This window comes from Loxodonta africana, chromosome 1 (assembly GCF_030014295.1).
Source record: "Loxodonta africana isolate mLoxAfr1 chromosome 1, mLoxAfr1.hap2, whole genome shotgun sequence".
In the NCBI taxonomy this organism is placed as follows: domain Eukaryota; kingdom Metazoa; phylum Chordata; class Mammalia; order Proboscidea; family Elephantidae; genus Loxodonta; species Loxodonta africana.
This window is the reverse complement of record NC_087342.1, coordinates 3568632-3582733: the sequence shown is the minus strand read 5'-3', so window position 1 is coordinate 3582733 and position 14102 is coordinate 3568632. Positions and strand designations below refer to the sequence as shown.

Genomic DNA, 14102 nt, shown 5'->3' with positions numbered 1-14102 from the left:
TCCCGAAGCCAACTCTTCAGACAAAGATTAGACTGGAGTATAAAACAAAATAATACTCGTGAAGAGTGTGTTTTTAGTTCAAGTGGATACAGGAGACTAAATGGGCAGCTCCTGTCCAGAGGTGGGATGAGAAGGCTGAAAGGGATAGGAGCTGGTTGAATGGACATGGGAAACCCGTGGATACAGGAGACTAAATGGGCAGCTCCTGTCCAGAGGTGGGATGAGAAGGCTGAAAGGGATAGGAGCTGGTTGAATGGACATGGGAAACCCGGGGTGGAAAGGGGGAGTGTACTGTCATATTATAGGGATTGCAACTAGGGTCATATAACAATACGTATATCAATTTTTGTATGAGAAATTATATTGAGCTGTAAACTTTCACCTAAAGCGCACACATACACACACACACACACACACTCAGGATATAGTTCTTCCATCAGAATATCTTCTCTCCAGCTGTGTTCTCAGGCATGCCTCTCCCTGGCCCTCAGTCTCTGCCTAAAGGCACTCGGCTTTCTCTCTCCAAGGGCCAGAAAGCCCACCACGCTGTCTCCTGCTGCTGGGTCTCTGCTGCTCATCGCTCCTTTCTTGGTGGTGGGCTCTCTGCTCTGGAATTTGCTCTGTTTTAAGGCAAAACTGACCAATCCCCTTGGTAGACTACAACTACCGTATCGCACAGTCCCACCCAGTCACATGGATGGGACTTACAAGATCATAGCTAGAAAGGCCACACACGAAAGTAATTAATCCACCACACTAGGACACTGGGTATTAACCAACACAATGCCATGCTAATAATCATCTTGCTCAGCCAAATGAGAACTCTGCAAAGCTAGAATTATAATCTAGCTCCTCCTGAACTAGCAGAGCTTTTAATTTTGCCCCCCATGTTCTAGCCTGTTTATTTGGTGCCAAGCACTTCAGCATTCCCAGAAAGTAATTACCAGGAGATCAGAGTCAGTATGGGGAAATGTAGGAGCAGTGTGCCACTGGGATCATCCTTGATCTTGCCTTTTGATCGTCACCTTGATGATCTAGACATGTTTTTTCCAGTATTAGCAGAACCTAGTGTATTCTAAACAATTAGGGGAGGCATTTCAAAATCTCAAAACAAAATCAATTTTAATTTAAAATTATATTTTACTCAGAATTTAAGAAAGAGTAGGCAGGGAGAATGTTATAAAATCACAGTAGCAATAGGATACCAGGACTTCCTATCTCTATTTTATACGTTGAAGACAGAGAGTGCAGGCTTTCAAAGTACGGTGCTTTTATGCACAGCGTCCAAGTGGCAACACCTTGAGGGATAAATATAACCAACCACTTCAGAGGGAGTGGTCATATGAAACGAACACTCAGAAAAGCAGGAAGTAAACACAATGTTGTTTAATAAAAGTTATTGCTGAGAGTTTTCAATAGGGAAAGGAAACCTCGCAAATGACAGTCCATCCCACTACTCCCTGATCATTTACCTATAAAATTTCACATAGCTATATTAGTTTGCGAGAAGCCCTGGTGGTGCAATGATTAAGCACTTCGCTGCTAATGGAAAGGTCAGCAGTTATAACCCACCAGTGGCTCCTCAGAAGAAAAGACCTGGCAATCTGCTCCCATAAAGATTACAGCCTAGGAAACCTGGGGTGGCGGGGGGGGACAGCTCTACTCTGTTATATAGGGTTGCTATGAGTTGAAATTGACTCTATGGCACACAACAACAACCTGTTAGTTTGCACGTGCTAATAGCTGTTGAACCACACAATGGAACATGCATACTCTGCTTTGCCTCTTTTATGTTGGACTATGTTCTATCCCCATAAATTAAAGACTCTACAAGGACAGGCATATAACTTTGTTTCTTTCAAAACTTGGTAAGTAGGAGGAGCTTGGTAGATTTGTTGTTGTTGTTAATGGAAGATGTCTTTTTCCTGAATTTCTTTCTGTGGACCTCTTGCAAGTCTGTATTTTCCATTACCCAGGATGGTTTGGTAAATGTCATTGATGGACTGAGAATAAAGAATGACTTGCTCTGTGGGCCAAATAGCACTTTAAATTTAACATTTTGAAACACAAGTTCTTTTAGGAAAAGTCAAAGACATTGAGATTTTGTTTTCATCTTAGAAAAAAGCAAGTTGAGGCAGTGAGCTAATCTAAGTTTTTAAGCAAGTCATGGCCAGTTACAAGTGATACCTTCTCTCTTTCTTCACGCAGGCCCCATAGTGACAAAGTCGGTTTACACTGGAATAGAAAATCTTTACGTTTCATAATAGAGTAAGTTCTTGATGGTAAGAACTTCTAAATACTGAAAGGGAAATTGTGGGGTTGTCTTCTGTGGAGCCCTTTAAATTAAACAGGATAAACTCACATCTGTCTGGAGTGTTCTAAATATATCAGGGATAAGAGAAGAAATGACTTCTCTAGGAGGTTCACATTTTTTAAAAGTCTCCCCACGCCTCTGTTTTTTAATGCCATTGCTATTTGGAAACAGAAACTGCCAAAAGCCACCACCCGTACCCAAACCTGTTACTGTCGAGTTGATTCCGACACATAGCGACCCTATGGGACAGAGTAGAACTGCCCCATAGGGTCCCCAAGGAGCACCTGGTGGATTTGAACTGCAGACCTTTTGGTTAGCAGCCGTAGCTCTTAAGCACTACTCCACCAGGGTTTCCAAAAGCCACCAGAACTTCTAAGTATGTTTGACTAAAGACGATGGAAGTACCACCAACATTTCAGTGGAGACTGGAGGATAACACTATGTGATCATCATTTCCTGTAATAGTTGGTTTTTTACAAACTCGAGGTTGTGGGCACAGCAGCTAGATAGGTAATTTACTTGTGAAGAAGAGGACTAGAACATATTATTCAGTGTTTTGTAAAAAAAAAAAGTATAGTAGACTTTCAGGGGAAATTTTATCACATTATCTGCACATTGTTGTCAATACTTGAAGTCAAACCCATTACCATTAAGCTCAGACAATCCTCTTCCTATGGCATGAAGTACTTTTAATTCATTTAAAAAATGTGCTATGAAAATAAGAGGGGCACAGAAAAAAAAGTAGAGAAAAAGACGCCCCCAATTCAAAATAAATAAAGATCTACCCAAGCTCTTCCTACTTTCCAAGTCTGCCCTAGAAACTGTAGGCACACAGGCGAGCAAGTTTCAGTCACGAAAGAGTGCTCACTTTCCAGTGAGAGAAACAGACATGAAACCAGGTTATTACGGCACCAACACAAAGAGATAGGCACTGAAGGAAAATTATGTGCAAGGTGCCGGATAGGTTTGCCTGGGACGGTTCTGGTTTATGCCTGGAGTCTTGGTATAGTTATTCAGAGCCCTTTCACCCTGCAAATGTCTCCCTTTGGACAATAAATTATGTAACTCAAACCCAAACCAGTTGCCATCGATTCCAACTCATAGCGACCCTATAGGACAGAGTAGAACTGCCCCATAGAGTTTCCAAAGAGCACCTGGTGGATTTCAACTGCCGACCTTTTGGTTAGCAGCCGTAGCACTTAACCCCTACAGCACCAGGGTTCCCATAAATTATATAAAAAAAAAAGTTACCCTAAAAAGAGCCATGTTAATCAAATCTACCTGAGGTTGTCAGAGATTTTTCCACAGAACAGGACCAAAAATGGATGATGTTAAGAATGCTTTGCTATGCGTATTACCTGCAACCAAATGGAAATGAGAAACGGATAGACTGCCTGACTTGGATTTCTCCCTGGGTTGTGGGATGGGGAGGAGCAGAGTAAGCATTTAACTCATATGGGGAGAAGGGGAGGGACAAAGCAGGGCAATCTAGAATCATATTTGGTTTATGGTGTGCACAAGGCTTATCATTTGATGAGCTGTAAAAATGATTAATTCCTGAAGCTCTTGTTACCGAAAGTAGGGTGGGGAAGAACCAGAACCAATGGGGGGGGGGATTTTAGGAAGACAGGTTAAAGTTCAATATAAGGAAGAACATTTTGCACAGTAGAGGTGTCCTAAAGCAGCATGGGGCTGCCTGTGAGGTTGGGAGCCCCATGTCCTTGGTGGTGTTTGGCAGAGACTATGGTCATGGTGAGCAGATTCAGACACGAGATCATCATCATGTCATTGCTTTGTGATCTGATTATTCTACATGCTTGGGTGTTTTTTTTTTGTTTTTTGGTAGCTTTAAAGTAAGAATTTTATGTTTGAGAAGACTTCTAGAAGGAAAAAATGTAGAAATGTCATGAAAAAATAGAGTTTGTGTGAACTAAATCCTCTCATTTTTCACTCTAAATACACACCAAGAAGAGGGCAGGGAATGTCAGTGAAGATCTCACTGGGCTTATTCTTTGCTGCTCATGAAAGGAAAGCAGCCCTTCCCCACGTAACACTCGGAGGTTTCCCCGTCTTGGACACATACTCATTTTAAGATGGAGTCGCTGCGAAGCCTTGCTTACCGGTTTGATTTGCATAGCCCTGAGTTACATACGAATGGGACTCCTAGCAAAGCTATCATTAAAAAGAAACAAAGCCAAAGGAAGGAACAAAGGAAACATTCTGTGCAAAGTTTGAAGTTTAGACTGTTTGAGTAATCCTTGTCATGGGAAGAAAGATGTCCGCCCCTTCCCCCACCTAAAAAGAATAGCAGACAAATGACAAAAGGAGGCTCCCTAGAGGTAACACTGGAGCAAAGAACAGGGTAAACTCAAGACGATACACATGAACAGAGAGAAGGGAGTTGGCATAGACACAAGGAGATGCCGCCAAAGACCCTGCATTCACAGCACAAAGACACATGATTAGGTTAGAATCCCTTTGACTGCTTCCCCAGTGTATTAGGTAGAGTAGCTCAGGCCGGACATAAGGAAGGCCACCTTGATGAAGCTCCGCTTTCTCAAAGGCTGAAGAAGGACAGCAACATAGCTATAGGCAGAACCTTCTCAGTGGCCCTTTTATACCAAACTCTTTAATTTCCACGTTTACACCTTAAAATATTTTCTAGTAAACTCAAAGAGAGAAGTCTTCTGAAGGTGGTGGGAATGACTTTAGTTCTTTAGTGGTTAAGCGTCTATGGGCTTCTGACAGGGAACACAACAGAGAACCCCTGAGGGAGCAGGAGAGCAGTGGGATGCAGACCTCAAATTCTTGTAAAAAGACCAGACTTTATGGTCTGACTGAGACTAGAAGGACCCCGGAGGTCATGGTCCCCAGACCTTCTGTTAGCCCAAGACAGGAACCATTCCCAAAGCCAACTCTTCATACAGGGATTGGACTGGACTATAAGATAGAAAATGATACTGGTGAGGAGTGTGCTTCTTGGCTCAAGTAGACACATGAGACTGTGTGGGCAGTTCCTGTCTGGAGGGGAGATGAGAAGGCAGAGGGGGACAGGAGCTGGCTGAGTGGACACGGGGAATACAGGGTGCAGAGAAGGAGTGTGCTGTCTCATTGGGAGTAGAGCAACTAGGAGTGCATAGCAAGGTGTGTATAAATTTTTGTATGAGAGACTGACTTGATTTGTAAACTTTCACTTACAGCACACACAAAAAAAGACTCTATGGGCTTTGAAGTCTGTGAAAACTTGCTTCAAATCCCCAATACTTACACATGGTGAGATATTTAAATTTTCTAAAGTTTTAGTTTCGAGATCTGGAAAAAAAAAAAATGATAATATATAGACCATAGAGTTTTTGTAAAAAGTAAATTCTACAAGTAAATTATGTAACATTTGTAGTATCTGGTAAATAATTACTAATAATTTTTATTCAGCCAAGTTCTATTATCTATTTCTGTAATATTCTCTAGTCACCCATACCATGTTCTGATCATTTATGTCATTACTTTCTGTCTCATCCTTGACCTTCCATGCTGTGTTCCAGCTTTGAACTGCCTCAGGACAGTTTACCTTCCCCAGATCCTGTGTCTATCTCCCTGCTTCAAAACCTCATGCCACTATATTCTTTAAGAGTTATGCCTAAGATTATCAGTTCAGTACCAGCAACAGACAGAAATGACTAATTTAAAATCCTAATAAGAATACATGCCATTTAGAGACCTGAGTGATGCAGTCGGTTTGCAATCAGCTACTAACCAAAAGGTTGGCAGTTGGAACCTAGTCAGTGGCACATCGAAAGAACAGCCTGGCAATCTGCTTCCGTAAGGATTACAGCTAACTCGGGCATTTCTGTTCCGCGGCACACGGTATCACCAGGCATCAGGATCGACTCAAATGTCAATGGGTCTGGGTTTTTTGGTTTGTTCTTGTTCTTGAGTTCTGAAGGCACTCTTCATTTTTTATAACATTAGTCCTGGGATCATTCACATCAGGTGAACAAGAAAAGGATATGAGTATTCTCCTAGTCCTTCCCCACCAGGAGGGTAAGATGACTTGACAAAAGTCCCTCAGTGATCTCAGATGAAGAATCTCATGAGAGGATCAAGAATTCTGGTGCTGGAGAGCAGTGGAATGCAGACGCCAAATTCTCGTAAAAAGACCAGACTTAATGGTCCAGCTGAGACTAGAAGGACCCTGGAGGTTATGGTCTCCAGACCTTCTGTTAGCCCCAGACAGGAACCATTCCCAAAGCCAACTCTTTAGACAGGGATTGGACTGGACTATGGGATGGAGAGTGATACTGGTGAAGAGTGGGCTTCTTGGCTCAAGTAGACACATGAGACTATGTGGGCAGTTCCTGTCTGGAGGGGAGATGAGAGGGCAGAGGGGACAGAAGCTGGCTGAAGGGACACGGAAGTACAAGGTGGAGAGGAGTGTGCTGTCTCATTAGGGGGAGAGCAACTAGGAGTATATAGCAAGGTGTATATAACTTTTGTGTGAGAGAGTGACTTATCTGTAAACTTTCAAAGCACAATAAAAATTAAAAAAAAAAAAAAAAATTCTGGTCCCAAATGTGCCAGGTTCTCCACTTACTATGAATAAATTGAGCCTGGAGAGGATGATCCCCCATGTTAATTTTATATTACAATGTCATTTTATACCACACAGTTAAAATGTTTTCTGATTTGGATTGGCTCTCTGGTTACGCACACAATACAGGGCGCAGACCTTGTAAATTTGCTTCAATACCTCAAGCAGTCCCTTGTCACCAAAACTATCCCGTGGAAGATCACGTCAGTGTCTGTGACATAGGCAGGACTTGGCTTCTCAGTATCTACTCATTACAAGTGAGTTTATGTGCCTTGAGGCATATGGCCTTGTTATAGGATCCTGGAGCAAAAGAGTCAGGTATTTCAAGCTGGCCACAAATTTATTGACTCTCACATGCTTGCTTTGTAGTCGTTCCAATAAACTAGATGAGAAATTTCTGATCCTCCCAGCTATCCAGTCCCCAGGACTCCATTCCATGATCCCAGAGTCCAGCTAAACAACTGAAGAGTGCTTTTGTGTGACCCCGTGACCACAGGGATAAATAATTGCATACTAATTCTCTTTGAGGCAGAAAATTCTAAACATGGAGGAACCATTTCCCCTTAATGGGAGTCAGAAATCCTGTAAGTGCTTGAAATGGCATTCGCAAGTCTGAATGGTAAACAGATAAAAACAGGAACGCACCAGTTGCACAAATGACTTGCTTGTCACAAACTTGTCATTGCAGTAATCTAACATTTCTTTCTCAGAGCCCGATGGAAAGTATGGAACAAACGGGCCCTGCTGACGTTTTGGCTCTGCTGAGCCTTCGTCTGAGCTACAGACAGCATCTGCAGCAGCTTCCAGTTCTAGGCCCTTTATCTGCTGAAGTTAGCTGACACTCTGCGTGTCAGAGACTGTTGGACTATTGCATTAACAAGTTGATGACAAGCAAATTAGTCCTGCCACTGAAATACTGCTGCTTTGGGCAGGCTACCGTTTTGACCTTCCTTTCATTCTTCAGAAGAACCCTAACAGAGCAGGGCAGTATGGAGACACCGGTATTGCTGTCCCAGGCCTGTACAGATAAACGACAACTGCCTGTCTAAGGTTCACTAAAACAACAAAAAATAAATAAAACCAAACCCGTTGCTGTTGATTCGATAAAAGTGAGGTGATAGAGTCAACACACCAGGCCTTTTTTTCAGGGAGATAGATGGGATTTCTGGTAGAACTTAAATATTGTAAACAAATTGTACCGTTCCAAGGATTCCCTTGCTGGAGCAAAATGAGCAGCACGAAATTTATTTTCTAAATACACAGGCACACACACGCCCTGAGCATGCTTTCTAGAATGTTCATAGTTGGGAAAGTTAAACGAAAGTCATAGACCAGCTTCACACAAAGCTTTTGCCAGTTTTTGGAGTTTCTCCTCTTGGTAGCCTCCCCTAACTTCCTCCTCATTCAGAATAACCTTTGGAGCTATCTAAACCTAGAAGGAGCCGTGGTGGCACAGTGGTTAAGTGCTCGGCTGCTACCCATAAGGTCAGCAGCTGGAAAGATGTGGCAGCCTGCTTCTGTAAAGATTACAGCCTTGGAAACCCTATTGGGCAGTGCTACTCTGTCCGCTAGGGTCACTATGAGTCGGAATCGACTTGACAGCAGCGAGTTTTTTTGTTGGTTTTTGGGTTAAACCTAATAAGAGTAAGGCTCTGGTTCCGTGACAGTGCCAGGTGTCTCCTAGTCTCCTCCCAGAAACCTTAGACAGCCCTAAGACACCACCAGTTCGTCCTCAGGCCCAGCTACCAGCAGGGAGTGCTCACACACTGTGCAAATGTCCCCTCTTCTCTGTTTTTGAGGAACCCGCCTCTCCTGGGGACCCACCCAGGAGTGTTGTCTGAGTGCAGGGGTGAATTCCAGCTTTATCGGCCTGCAGAGAAGGAGCCTGTAATGGGAGCCCTGCCTGCTGAGTCCTGCCTCTATTGGTGCCTCAGGCACTTGGAACAATGGAGCATTCTGCCTTAAGACTTTGGCCTTTTCCTAAAGCTGAGCTTCTCTTAGTCACCAAGGTGTCAGATGCCCTCTATCCTTTTCAGGCCTTTCAGAAGGTCTGTTAAGGGTGCACTGGTAGTGTCTTGACTGGTTTAAATATTGACTTGCAAAACTTGCGTTCTCAGGCTTATTTTCTGGCTGGTGCCTCAGGTGCTTTGACTTGAAAAAAAATAAAAATAAAAAACAAGCCAGAACCCATTGCCATACAGTTTCGGACTCCTAGTGATCCTATGGGGCAGAGTAGAGCTGCCCCATAGGGTTTCCAAGGAGCAGCTGGTGGATTTGAACTGCTGACCTTTTGGTTAGCAGCCAAACTCCTAACCACTGGGCCACCAGGGCTCCTGTTTGCAAAAGTCTTGTGTAAAAAGGATGATCATTGTTCAGCCATGACAACCCGGATTTCTGGCCAGAGCAGTGGTGCAGCATAACTTTCTTTTAGGCTTAACATGTGAGCCCCGGTGGTGTCTCCTAGGTGAAACGTTTTACTCTCATCCCAGAATCTGGTATTGTAATCCACGCCTCAGCTCTGTGGATCAACTGCCTCTGAGGACAGGTGGGAGGTGGGAAGGGCGTGATGAGAGGGTCCCACGGTTTACAGAGTTGGGGATATGTCCCCGGAAAAGGAAGTAAGCTAGTGTGAGGGGAGAAGGTACTTATATTTCTTGCCAAAGAAAACATGTACATGAACAATTTGAATGTTAGAGTTTTACTGACCTTTTCTTTCTTTTTAAGGTTCCTAACAGGATTTCTGAAGTGATTTTATATTTCCCTTCTTAAGAGAGCTTAAATGGCAAAGAAATAATGTGCTATTTTTGATTCTGAAAAAATAAAAATCTTCTTTATGAGAACGCTCTTTTTAAATACAGATAAGGAAATAGATAATAGCAAAAAAAAAAAAAGTTCCCTCTTATTCAGAGGCATAGCTGATTAGTCTGTGTGTGTTTTATTATTATTTTATTTACTTATTTGTTTATTTTTAAGAAAGCAAGCAAGGAAGAAAAAACCTCTTGGGCTGGAGTAATTTTCATTAGATCCATAGAATTTTAGGGCTGGAAAGGAGCTTGATGACTTGGGCTATGACTTTGTATCACACTCTGATTTTAGAAATGTGGATACTGAAACTCCAAGATGTTAAATAACTTGACAGAGTTCAACCTAAAGCCGAGGTCTGACTTTCGATTCAGGGAACACCCTCCCAGAGGTTACCTCACATTTGTTAAAACTTTCTCTTGAACGAAGACATTCTCACTTTAATAATTTACATACAAAAAACAACAACAACAAAAAAGACCCAATATAGTCCGGTGGATTCTGACTCACAGCGAGGGCCCTATAGGGTTTCCAAGGCTGTATATCTTTTATGCAAGCAGGCGGCCACAGCTTTCTCCCACGGAGTGGCTAGTGTGTTTGAACTGCTGACCTTTAGGTTAGCAGCCAACCTCTTTAACCACTGCACCACCAGGCCTCCGTCCCATAGTTATTAGCAATTTACATAGCTGTTCTTAAATCTGTGATGGCATTTGCTGTGGAAGTGAAACTGGGAATATTAACAACAACAAAGCCAACTAAGGGAAGTGCACTTGAACGGTTTCCAGCTCTTTCTTCCTAAGCTATGATTTTAGGAGTCCCTAGGTAGGTTTTTTTAGGTAGGTAGAGCAAATGCTTAACGCTCTTGGCTGCTAACAAAGAAGGTTGGAGGTTGGAGCCTACTCAGAGGTGCCTTGGAAGAAGGGCCTGGAGACCCACTTCTGAAAAATCAGCCACTGAAAACCCTGCGGAGCAGAGTTCTACTCTTGTACCCATGGCATCTCCATGAATCCGAACCGGCTTGACAGCATCTGGTTGATCGAGCTGTATTTTGTCAGAGTGGTGTGAAGCACCTTTATTATTTCAATTAGTTTTGTTCTCTTGTCAGCTTTCGAAGAAACATTTACGCCATTCCCGTTTTGGTATCTGAAAACGTGTTTTTTTATTCCTTTAATGGAAAGCCTGGAGACGTAGTGGTTCAGTGCTATGGCTGCTAACCAAAAGGTCAGCAGTTCAAATCCACCTGGCGCTCCTTGGGAACTCTATGGGGCAGTTCTACTCTGTCCTGTAGGGTCACTATGAGCAGGAATCAACTTGATGGCAACGGGATTGGTATTCCTTTAATGGGGTCCTGGTGGCACAGTGGTTAAGATCTCAGCTGCTAACCAAAAAGGTAGGCAGTTCGAATCCACCAGCTGCTGCTTGGATACCTGTGGGGCAGTTCTACTCTATCCTGTAGGGTAGCTTTGAGTCAGAATCAGGCAACAGGTTTTATTCCTTTCATAAGTATTCATTTCAGCAGGCCATCTTCTAAGATTCTTGTAGATAAGAAATCATTTATCAGATTAAAAGAAGTGTGTCTTTATTCCCACTTCTAGCCATGTTTGAGAGTCGGGCCTTATAATTGTTAGTTTCAGTAAAACACCAATTAAGTGAAGCATCAATGTTTTTGTTTTCGTTTTCTCTAAAAAAACATAAGAGTTTTAAAAAAATGCATTTACCTTTTTGCAGCTATGGCAATTATATACTCTATTTTCATTTATGCAAAACTTATTTTTGAAGGTTTTCTTTTTGTTTCGTTTCTCTATTTTTGCATTTTCCAAACATCTGTACCATGGCGAGCGTAGCAGTGGCTGGCACTTTTCCTCCACGTTGTGAGAGAAAGAGAATTGGCTGGAATAAAACCTTGCTTTCCATACGGTCAGCTTGAAATACAGCATTGAAAAGGTATCGTCTCTTTTTTTCTTTTCTGAAACCAGAGGTGAAACCCAGAGGCAAATAGCAATATTGAAGCAAAGCCACCTGTCGCTTCACATCAGAAAAGTCCTTGGCAGCCCATTCCCCACTTCACCAGTTGAAAAACCTAAATGGATGATCTTTGTGTATTTGTGGTATGTGTCTGTATCAAAAATATAACCCACTGGCCACTCACTTAAGGAAACCTGGGTTCTACACTTAGTCAATAAATGCATTGAAAGTCTTGCTTTTCATTCAACAAAACGATCACTTTGTCAGTGTGTTTGCTTGTGAAATGCTTATTGATTCCTGGAATATTGGGGTTCTGTTGTCAGGGACAGTGAAAAGAAGATAACGCCAGTTCCTTCTTTGACTTTGGTCAGTTCTACTTAGGAAATGCAGTGGCCTGTTTCTTTTAAATTTTTAATGTAAAATATTTTAAACACAGAGAAGTATAAAGAATAACATGAAAACATGAGAAGCCAGCACCCAGGTTTAATAAATCTTAATAATTTGAAATACTTAGTTGTGAACCTATTTTTATATTTTATTATTCTGGTGTAAAGTATATACAGTAGAAAACAGACACACAAATGAAGTGTGTAGCTTGATGAATTTTTAGGCAAGTGTACCTCCAGGGGACAACCACCCAAATCAAGATACAGAACATATATAGTACTTGAGGAAACTCCTTTGTACCTTCTTGCAGGCGATGTTTTCCAAAGCTTTAACAAAAGGTTCAAAAGAAGCAAAACTGTTCTGACCTCTATCACCATGAATTAGTTTTATTTAAGTCACACACTGTGCCAGGAAACCCTGGTGGCACAGTGGTTAAGTGCTACAGCTACTAACCAAAACGTCGGCAGTTTGAATCCGCCAGGTGCTCTTTGGAAACCCTGTGGGGCAGTTCTACTCTGTCCTGTAGGGTCGCTATGAGCCAGAGTTGACTTGACGGCAATGGGTTTGGTTTTGGTTTATATTATGACATGTAAAGTATATTAAAGTTTATTGATTGCTTCTCTCGTTAGACAGTTTCGAATGTCTTCCAATCACAAACGATACTGGAGTTAGCATTTTTATAAATGTGTGTACATGGAGGTGAAATTGCTAAACTATTGGAAACATGCATTTTCAACTTTACTAGGTTTTATAAAATTTCTCTCCAAAGTAGTAGTAGCAGTTTATATTCTCACTTGCATTCTGTGAGAGTAACCGTTTCTCTACATACTTGACAAGAATTTAGAAAAGTCAGGCTTAAAATTTGCGTCAATCTGATGGGGGTTAAATAATATCTCATTTAAATTTGTTCACTTATAGGCCATTTGGGATTTCCTGTTTTGTGGATTACCTTTATCTTTTTACCATCTTTCCAATGGGTCGTTTTGCTGTTATTGATAGTTTGGAGGGGTTTTTTTGTTTGTTTGTTTTGGCTTTTGTTATTATGGTTTTAATATTCTAGATTCTAACACTTTAGGCTATATTGACTACAAATATCTTTTCTCAATTTGTGGTTTCTTTTTTTACTGTGTCTGTAGTGGAATTTGTTTTTTTAAAGCTTCTAATTTTCATGCAGTTAAGTTTACTGATGTTTTCCTTTATGGTTTTATGTCATTTGAGAAATTCTTCTGTTCCCCAAGGTCACAATGAAATTTTCCTGTATTTTCTTTCAACAGATTTAAAGTTTTGCCTTTTGTATTTTGGTCTCTATTCTTTCTAGACTTTATTCTGGTATATGGTATTTTTCATGTGAGGAGCCCTTGGTGGCACAGTGGTTAAAGCACTCGGGTGCTAACAGAAAGGTCAGCGATTGGAATCCGCCAGCAGGTCCATGGAAGGAAGATGTGGCAGTCTGCGTCCATGAAGTTTCACAGCCTTGGAAACCCTATGGGGCAGTCCTACTCTGTCCTGTAGTGTTGCTATGAGTTGGAATTGACTCAACAGCAGTGGGTTTGGTTTGGTTTGGTTTGGGTTCTACATGTACTCAATTTTATTCAATTTATTCTTCTTTCCATGTGAATAACTGATTATCCCAGCACAATTTAATGAATTAATTAATCATTTAGCCACTAATTTGTAATGCCATCTCTCTCCTACATCAAATCTGTTTTTAGGACCTTATTCCAGCCCAGTGGACTGTTTATCCTTATGCTAACACCACTGTTCCTTAATTGCCATTAAACCCATTGCCTTCAAATTGATTCCTGTTTATCTTTCTGTTTCTTATTTTAATGGAAATACTTTGGGAATGTGGTGTTCATTTAGAATTTTGGTAGATGAAAATTATTGCATAAAGAGAGTCATCACCATCTTTCTAGTTTGCTCTGTTTTTTTTTTTTAAATCAGAAATACTAGACAAAGTTTATCTAATACATTTTCTGCATCAATAATATGATAAAATTTCCCATTAATGTGGGAATGCTTTATATGACAATACGTGTCCTGCTA

General features: G+C 41.5%; 1 protein-coding gene across 50 annotated transcripts in view; it reads left to right on the top strand.

The window, feature by feature from the left end:
• The window catches only part of ZBTB20 (zinc finger and BTB domain containing 20), a 1035663-nt gene that overhangs the window by 742219 nt on the left and 279342 nt on the right, over positions 1-14102 (top strand). For 34 of the 50 annotated variants that reach the window (XM_064283302.1, XM_064283702.1, XM_064282699.1 and 31 more), the window contains one exon: positions 11549-11648. The exons of 11 other annotated variants lie outside the window; for them this stretch is intronic. The gene's annotated coding sequence lies outside the window, so the exon portion shown is untranslated. Of the gene's footprint in view, positions 1-2208; positions 2269-5514; positions 5588-11483; positions 11649-14102 lie in introns of all 50 variants that reach the window. 5 more of the 50 variants (XM_064283191.1, XM_064283116.1, XM_064283192.1 and 2 more) reach the window with 3 other exon arrangements.